This window comes from Alligator mississippiensis, chromosome 7 (genome assembly GCF_030867095.1).
Source record: "Alligator mississippiensis isolate rAllMis1 chromosome 7, rAllMis1, whole genome shotgun sequence".
In the NCBI taxonomy this organism is placed as follows: Eukaryota; Metazoa; Chordata; order Crocodylia; family Alligatoridae; genus Alligator; species Alligator mississippiensis.
Window position 1 is genome coordinate 28,619,512 of NC_081830.1, and position 9,453 is coordinate 28,628,964.

At 41.5% G+C, this 9,453-nt stretch overlaps 1 long non-coding RNA gene across 1 annotated transcript; it reads right to left on the bottom strand.

Annotated features, from left to right (window-relative positions):
• Window positions 1-3,631: 3,631 nt before the first annotated feature.
• LOC109283678 (uncharacterized) lies at window positions 3,632-8,563 on the bottom strand. The gene is made up of 2 exons (XR_002090948.2): window positions 6,003-8,563; window positions 3,632-5,520 (listed from the first exon to the last, which is right to left on the bottom strand). It is a non-coding gene; the product is annotated as an uncharacterized LOC109283678 (long non-coding RNA).
• Window positions 8,564-9,453: the final 890 nt, after the last annotated feature.

Genomic DNA, 9,453 nt, shown 5'->3' on the forward strand with positions numbered 1-9,453 from the left:
TCCCTATGTATTGCCTTTCAAAAGCACCAACCACTGCAATATCAATGTACCCCAGGTAGCATCTTCACAGGGGAATAATGAAATTGGGCTTTCAAACCTCACTCAGGTTTTATGCAATCCAGGTGCCTAACTCCAATACATCCTACTGAAAATCCAAACGCAGCCCCCCCTTTAATTTTAATGGAGTTGCCCGAGCGGTAGTTCAAGGCACTACTTGTCTGCATGCATATATAGTCTTCTGGGGAGTTGAATTACAAACCCCCTGCTATTCCCAATTTACTGAAAACCTTTGCAAAGACCTCTAGTATGCCAGCGATACAGGATTGATTCTTTAGAGCAGAGCATTTTACAAGTAAGAGTCCCTCAGTTTAGTACCCATTAACCTGAGTACCACAAAACATTTATTTTGCATATGCTTATTTCTCAAATTCTGCATTGGTATATTGTCTTTTTCCTTGGTTTGCCAATTGATAGATATCTAAGTTTTCATAGGTTGCTATCTATATTTATCTCTACATCAATTTATACCATTATCTATACCTGTTACTAGAACTATATTTATTTTCATACCTAGTGCATATACATATACCACACATGCATACGCGTTGAAGCAACCTTGTTTAGATGGCAAAACACACCCTCAAGAATTTAGAAATGCCTGCTTTACAGTTATTCATGCCATCTCAATTCTGCCCTTTTATACATATTCATGATGGTACAGTATGTAGTTACAAGTGACTTAGCAGGGAAACTAGAGATGTTCATTTTCCAAGGCGTATAGCTTAGGCAGCTCTGGGCATGTGTTCACTGAGTTGGCAAAATGCCATTGCTGTCTTTGCAGGGTGACATTGTTGCCAAATGTCAAGTTCCCTCTGGAGAGCACAGAGGCACTAGAGCTTCTTAGTGAAACACCATTAAGAATTTTTAGATGTGAAAAATTGACATGTTTCCCTACCTCGTTCTAGAAGTCAGATGAACCATTTCTGTTGTAATTTCCAAAGAATAACCACCCTGAAGCAAACATGTGGTACTGGAAGTTTCAGCCCAAATAGTCAACATTTGATGCAATAGTGGATAACTTCAAACAGGGGCTTATCGTGAAAATTGTGAAGTAACTGTAAATGTATTGTAATATAGATTATATTAGCATATAATCTGTAGCAAGGGATGGCAACCTACAGCCCAGGGCTGGATTTGGCTCTCAAAAAGGTCTGATCCAGTACAATGGATCAGTGTCCTAGAGCTGCACCCAACCCGTGCTGCACTTCCCTCCACTGCAGAGCTTGCTGCTCCACCCCTCGCTGAAGGGGGTCCAGTAACTGCAGCCAGCTGCCAACAGTTAGGAAGAAGGGATGTAGACTTGTAGCCCACAAGGACAGCTGGGTCACAAGCTGTGGGCCATGCCAGCAAAAGGTTGGCAACCCCTGATCTACAGCCATAGCCACAAGTGAAGATGTAGATAGAGAGAAGATGGGCAGAGAAAGCATATACACTCATATGTTTATGTGTATATTGATTTGTGTATATAGCTGTAGTTACTGAGTACATATATGTATATACATGTAATTATATATAAAGAAATATATAAATGGAAGCATCACAGTGACCAGCCTATGCGTATATATCCAGATTAGCCTCTGTGATGCTTTCATTTAGGCACTGCAACACCTAACAATTAGGGTATAGCCAAATGTACATTTTAGCCCTTTAAAAAAGCAGGAGAAGCTGGAGGTCTTTAGCATGCAGCAGCTATCATGTGTATCCAAGGCTGGAGATCATATTTGTAGTGCTACAAACACTTACCACTACATAAAAACTAGCATATGTACAGGCTGGGCCATGAACAACACATGTCCCCAGCAACTGAGGGGGTGCGGCAGTGGGCCCCAGGGTTGCACCCACCCACAGACACCACTGGCCCCCTACAAAAAGGCACTGCCAAAATTGTCATTTGCGGGGCCCCAAAATTATATGCAAGACAAAATAACAAGAACATCATTCTAAATAACAGCCTTGACGGGCTACAGCTCCACCTTGGTCTAAGACCTTTGGTTCGGTAAGGGGAGAAAGACCTTAGAAAAAATCTCAGAAGTAAAACTTCATTCTAGACTTCTTATTTTCCTCTATATTGGAAGGCACCGAGGCACACAGTATGCCTAGGGTGCCAATTACCCTTTGACTGCCCTGTGTAGCACTACAAATGAAGGTCTTTCCAAGGCCTCGCTGCTTTGTGTGCATGAGCCTGTAGCATTATAAGTGAGCTAAATCACATTAACTTTGACCCTGAAAGAAGCAGCATTCAAGCTGAAGCAGTATTCCTGTGCTTGTATCAGTACACAATCATGTAGACATAACAGCTCATCTCAATGTGCCTTGGTAGCAATACAGGTCTAATGCCTGTCTATACCATTAGGTGCCTAGCTTCAGATAAATGATCTAAGCCGGAGTTCAGTACATTAGCTCCCCATATAGTCAAGGGAGAGAGTCAGCTGCCTCTGAAGAATGCTTCAGAGATCCTGGAGGTACCTAGAACTAGATAGCAGGAAATGTTGAGCACAGGGGATGTCTGAACTCCCACCTCTCACTCAGGTTCCTCGCTTAGGTGCCTTTTACCACTTGGGATCCAAAATAGCTAGTCCCTAATCTGAGGGTAGCATCCTTGGCTGCACCCATCTGCCCAGTAGTTTAGTGGTTAAAGCATTTGCCTCTACAGCCTGAAGGGATTTAGACCCATATCTGAGATCACCAAAGACACTGCCCTAACCACCCAGCCACAGATGAAGCTGGGTGGAGGCCCCTCCAGCCTCCTACTCAAGGCAGGCTTCTGGGCAGAAAGTCATGGGGGAGGGGAAAAACTGAGAGCTTAAACTAACGAATGCAACCCTGTAGCCACATAGGTACACCACTCCGCTGGAGTTCTCCATCACCATAAGGTATCTGTTTCAGGGTGACTGAGGGTGTTACACCCTCCCTAATCTAACTGGTGTCAGCATAAGTTAAGCATGTTCCCAAGTGCTGTACGTGGGGTGGTGGGGTATAGGAGGACATACGTCACGTGGCACATGAGAAGGGTTTTTGAGGATGAGACCTGCAGTGTCAGACTGATACTAACACTTTTCCATGAATGGGTGGGGGTGTGGGAGCTCAGAAATGGTGTGGGAGCTCAGAAATGGTCAAAAAAAAGTATCATTAAAAATATGAATTATTTTTCATTTTAGTCTTCACAAATTTTTCACAAATACCCCCTACCCCCCGCATTTTTCCCCTGCTTTTGGAAAAACTTGCTTTTGATTGGAAAGTTTTAATCATATTTTAACTAATTTTCATAAGCATTTTAATCCAAATTTAACTCAAGTTTTGTATTGAAAGTGGTAATTGATTTTTATATAGATCATATTTTAGATATTATTTATCATATAGGCTTCCGTGCATCACATAGACCATTTTACACGAGTATTTTTGGTTAGTTAATCAAGAAATTTTTAGCATCCTCTTTAAAAATTCTTCCAACATCAATAATGTATACAAAATTGTTTCTAACATGTAATGAAACATTTAAGAAAGCTAATCCTTTTGTGCGATATTCTATTTTGAAACTTTTTTCCGACACCAAAAAAAAACAATAGCTGGGAAAAATACCAGATGCTTATTTTTTTTATATATATAATCAGAACAACATATCTGTAGATAGAGTTTGGATTTACAACACGGGGTGCACAAAGAGGCTTTAATAACCTATTGCTAGTGGGAAAGGTATGACAAAAGTTTTTCCCATTGTACCATAGTATTATAGTTCAGAAAGGGTTAAGAACCAAAAAGATAAAGACATGCAGTTTGTCCCTGGTTTGTTTTTATGTAAGCAAGAAAAATATCCTCTTAAATGTCCATATTTTTTATCCTTACTTCTTTTCAATTTCCTTATTTTGCACTGCCAGGTATTGTTAAAGCCCTTAAACACCATTTTAAATTTTCAAAGTTCATCAAGACATGGTGTAGCTTTGGCTTCATCATTCTCTTCCATTACCTCCAAAAGCCCAATATCTATATCTATATTTCTATAGATATAAATATATGGTATTTGTAGGCAAAAGAAAATAAAAAAGTCAAAGCTATACTGTTTATGGGGGGAAGCGAATATAGGTAATAGAAGAAAATTAAGTCAAGGCCACACTGTTTTTAGCAGTGTGCATATAGTCATTTATCATGCTTTCTTCAGCCCATCCTCCACTTCACTGTAGGACCACAAAACTGCCCCTCCTTAAAAAAATAAAAAAATAAAATCCCCCATTTGCAATCTACAGTAGCTCTTTCCCTTTGTGCTTCTTATTTTAAATACTTTATTACTCTTTTCCATTCTTAATAATTAAATGTCTAAAGGAAATTCAAGTGAGAAAGGAAAATATACTTGGAAGAGCTAGTGTATTTGAAATTGCAATGAGAAACGTGAATGTATTTCTTACCTGCTTTACATTGGGATAGACATGTAGATTTTTAGAGAGAAGGAATGCAATGAAAAAAAGCCATCTAAATTGTGCAAGACAAAGCAGTGCAGTGAGAAAAATGGAATGCAGAGTAAAAAAAACATAAAATAAAGCAGGAATGCAATGCAAAACACAAGGGAAATCAAGGCAGAAATACAGGTTTGTGCAATGTTATAAGCAATGTAAAGCAGAGATGAGAAATATAGCACTGTGCTTTAGACATTAATGCTGGGTGAAACTACCAGTTGAAAATGTGGCTTCAGTTGTTCTGCAGTAATTTACAAATACAGGTTTCCCTTGCCAACTAGATTTTGCTGGGTGTGGGGGAAACCCACCAGATTCACGCAGCTGCTAGACACACAAAAATGCTACTTTATCTAGGGGTTGGGGCACTCATCTAGAATGTGAACGCACACTGACTCAAAGCGTGCTCCAACCACCAAGCTTTTTATATCCTGGTTGCAGGGTTTACACTCAGGCTGTCCCATGAAGATGTTGCATTTTGCATAGACTGATTCATTCAATCTAAGAGGAGCATGAACAGGAGGGCTGCAGAACAGCACTGGAGGATAGTGTCATCTCCTGCAAAGATGTTCAATGCAGCGTATCGCAGGGAACTTAATATAATGCAAAGCAATCTAATGCAGAACATGTCAAATGCCAGGCAGTACAAAGCAAGCTAATAGGAGTACGGAGCAATGCAAAGCAAGGCACGGCAGAACAGTGCATTGCCATGAGCACTGAGCATTGCCATGAGCAGTGGTGTGGCAATGTACCCTATGTCTGGGAGGCAGGTTGTATTAGCCCTGCCTGGAACTGTTGAGTTCAGGAAGGAATGACTTTGAGGTAGCAATATGCAAGAAGGAACATAAATAGGAACTAGAGGAACTCAGGTGCTGGCCCAAAGTAGCCAGGAACATGGGATATCTTTGTGCCCTGTGGTCCTTATTGGTTCAGTTTTGTCCTTCAGGCCTCACACAATTTACTGCTTACAGACAGTTCAATGTTGTCAGGGTTCTGCTTATCTTCAGACCAGCATCTTGGGATTGAGTAAACATGTAAAAAGACAGGTAGTGAATGAGTTGGAAGATTTGTGGATGGATACAAATGGCAAAGTAGGTAACTAGATAGAAAGACAAATACATAGCTGCATTATTCACTTAGCAGTGTCTTTCTCTCCTTCCCCACCCCATGTTTTCCTACCTCCTGGTGCCAATTGGACAGTAAACCCCCCTTGCCAATTCCCTCAACTTCCACTAGCCAATTCACTGTACAGCTGTTTCTTCTCCATTCCTCACCATGATGTTCCCTAGTGCTCATTTATTATCTGTGTTAGGTGCTAGATTGAGGACTCTAGAGCAGTGGTCCTCAAACTTTTTTTTTTTTTTTCCGGGGGGGGGGGGGGGGGGGGGGTTTGGGGACCACTTGAAAATTCCTGAGGCCTCAGCAGACCATTTAATAAACTTTTTTGTTCAACAAATCAAAGCATAACAACTCATATTGTAATATCAGTAGTCTTACCTTTCTAATGCAGTGGATAGGCCTGCTGTTTTTTTCAGTAAAGTTCTGGGAAGTCAGGTGTAATGTTTGTCAGCTTTAGCCTTAGGTCACCTTTCTGTGGACCACCTGAATGGAGCTCGCAGACCACAGTTGGAGAACCTCTGCTCTAGAGAATGAATTCCTCCCTTAACCACAAGATATGCACAGCAAAGATAGGAACTATGCAAGTTCCCTTACCCTGCCTTACCACAGCTCAGTCTGGAAAAGGAAGAATGAAATAGAGGGGAAGAGAAGTTCAGTCTCTATGGCAAATTCCATCCTTTGCTATGCTGCTTGGTCTTCCAGGGGGAGGTTACGAGTCATGCCTATTTGGTGCTTGTAGTGGGTTTGGGATTATTGCTTAGCTCAGAAAGCCTTTAATCAAAATGCAGTCCTTTATTCCCAAGGCACATCTGCCCCACAAGCAGACTCCTACATCACTCAGTCCACAAACACTGCCCGTGAAGGGCTAACTTACAGGTCTCAGACCTTTTCAGCCCCTGAGAAGGTGCCTCTACCTTGCTACTCCTCTTTCCCCATGGTGCTGTTTCCAAACCCTGAGAATCCCTGATCCAGCATTGTAGTCATTAGCTTAGCCACTCCCCCTGCCCAGAAGCCTTTTAACTTCCTGTAGCTGCTAAATATCTCTCTCAGCTGGCCCAGTTGTCCTGAGCAGCCTGGACTTAGCATTGCTGCCTGCAGCTGGGCTGTAGCTTCAGCAACCTGTTACAGTGCTGCTAACTTTGTGATGGAAAAAGAGTCAGACTAGCCTTTAGCTCTAGCAGCTTGTTACAGCCTGCTACAGCACTGCTAACTTTGTGACAGGGAGAAAATCAGAATGTAACTAAAGCTGTTTAAAAAGAAAACAAAAAACAGTGAAAAATGTTATTTTTCCCCCCATTTTTTAAATCTCAACATTTTAAGATACTCTTTGTTTAAAGTTCTGAACTTTCTAACAATTTCTTCCCCATTACCAAATTTTGCCCAACTACAGCTGAGACCCAGTGGGATTTTTCCCATTTGTTACAAAGCATCTTTTGCCATGCTTTGGCCACTGCAGGTGAGATTTGAACAGGGAACAAGAGTTTATAGGCTATTCCTGTCCCCTTCTAAATCTAGACTTTGACTTTCAAAGTCTCCAAAAGTTATTTGAAGACTCAGTTTCAATTAATAATTAAACAGGTCATCCTAGTCTCCTTAATGGTCTATGAATATCTCTGATCTAGGGTGAAAATCAACCCTGTGCAAAGATACAGTATGCACTGCTTGTATTTCTACTTAACTGGGAAATGGGGCACCATAATCCATGCCTTTGAGATAGCGACCTAATTCCCTTAAGCTACTTTGAAAAATCTTGCTTTTGACTCTCTGGATGCTGAACACAGACCACAGGTTGAAGCTTTGGTTCCATGGTAGTGCTGTATATATTATTTGATCTGTATTTAAGTTTGATATTGGTGATTGTGTGCCTTTGGAAAGGAAGTTGCATATGTACTGTAAAAGAACACTGTGCTACCTGTTTGGACTTTCCAAAGGGACGTAGAGAAATTAGGCACTGTATTAAACCCCTGTGCATCCTTTGAAAAATCTCAGCCCCTATGAAAATCCTACAGGATTTATTATACCTTTTGCCTTTTTTGTTCAGTCACATTTCTTTTTACATTGTAGCCTGTTGACTAGAATTCAGTAGGGGTATTCAGACAGTTGTGCCATAGTAGCCACATCCTACAGCAGGCTGGTTTGCTTAAGATAAATGCTTAAGCAAAAGAGTCAGTCATGGTGACTTTAATATTGGGGCTCCAAAGGAATCATCACACACTTAAAAAGCAACTTAATTTTAAGGTGTCAGGCCCTATTGTAGCTCTCTAGCTACGTGCATTGACTTCCCCCCAGATTTCTATATGGAATACTCAAAAATCATTTTTATATCCGGCTGAGGTAGGCAAAGCCACCGAAGTGATTCGACACAGAGTCTGAGATTTTTCAGAGAAGCCTGAGGAAATCAGGCATTCAACATGCATTTAATTTGGGTATCCGACCCCCCTTAGACTCCTTTGCATATCCCATAGTGGCTACTGTGGCTGTAGGTTTGCTGGTTTGTTCTGCTTCAATGAGAAAATTACCTCTTATCAGATCTTGCAGCAATGAACTGCTCTTCTCTGGTCTTGGTTTTAAAAGGCAGCAACCAAAACAGTATTTCCAGGCTGAGATTTTCAAGCCACAAAGGGGTATCCCATTCTCATGAATGTTCATGTGACCGGGGAATCCAGATCCCTTAGGCAGCCCTGAAAATCTCAGCTGTGCTCTCCTTCGTGTCTTTCAGATTTCACAAGCTAAGTAGAGCTGGCTGTGCTTCCAGCTAGGAGGACCACCAAAAATATCTCAGTGAGCATGGTGAGCAGCTCAGGAAGGGGCACTCTCCCCACAACACTGGTCCTGACTCTGATGCCCATTGTGATACCAAAGGGACCTGCTACAGACAGTAGTAGTGTGAGTGCAGACAGCAGTGCCCCAGAGCACTGATAGTGTGTTGCAGAAAACACGAGGACAGCTCTCACCTTGTTATATCATTACTGACAGCAATGTCCCACGGGGTGCTGAAGAAAGCACCATAGCTTCAGTAGAGGAATTCTCCCCGCACAGTTGGTGCTGAATGCAGTGCCCAAGGGTGGTGCTAGGGGCACTGGGATGTGCAGACTCTAAAGGGATGCTCCGCCCACTGAACACGGTTTAACCTCAGTGCTCTAGCCCACCCTTGCATTCTTTCAATTGTTATCCATCTGGGTATGGATGCTCGGCTGGAGAACTGCTTTTTTTAACTGTTACTCTCAGCCAGGTAAGGATCCAACCTGAAACAAAGAACAACAACAAAATTATTCAAATTGCAGTTAAAGCAATGCAAAGCACAAGTAAGGTCATAAAACATGCAGCCTTTGTATGACTTCATGGCTGGATCGGTAACAGAGAAATTGGATATGTATCCCACAGTGACTTAATCCCAGAGTTCAGTAATAACCATTTGAAAGAATCATCAAATAATCTTTCAGGAAATAGTCAAGTAGTTGGTCAAGAACTAAACATCCTTTTCAATAGTGTTGATGTTCTTAGCTCTCTATCATTTCTAGCTTTTTAAAAACAAGGGCCACAATTCAGGGTTGTCTGTCTCTCTCTCTGTCCATCTATTTATCCATCGATTCCAAAGGGGGAAAAAGAATCAGATGAAGAAAGATAAAACCCTCCTTATGATTAATGCATAATCACCATTTACTCTTAAAATATAGGCACGTTACACTCAGCTGTTGTAAGTGAGCAGGACTTCTCACTTGGGAACACACGTCAGCTGAACTGATGCAACTACTGTCTGTTTGCTCCTATAGCTGAATAGTGAAAATGACTGCTGTAACTTTAAACCAGCAACATGCTTAAAACAACA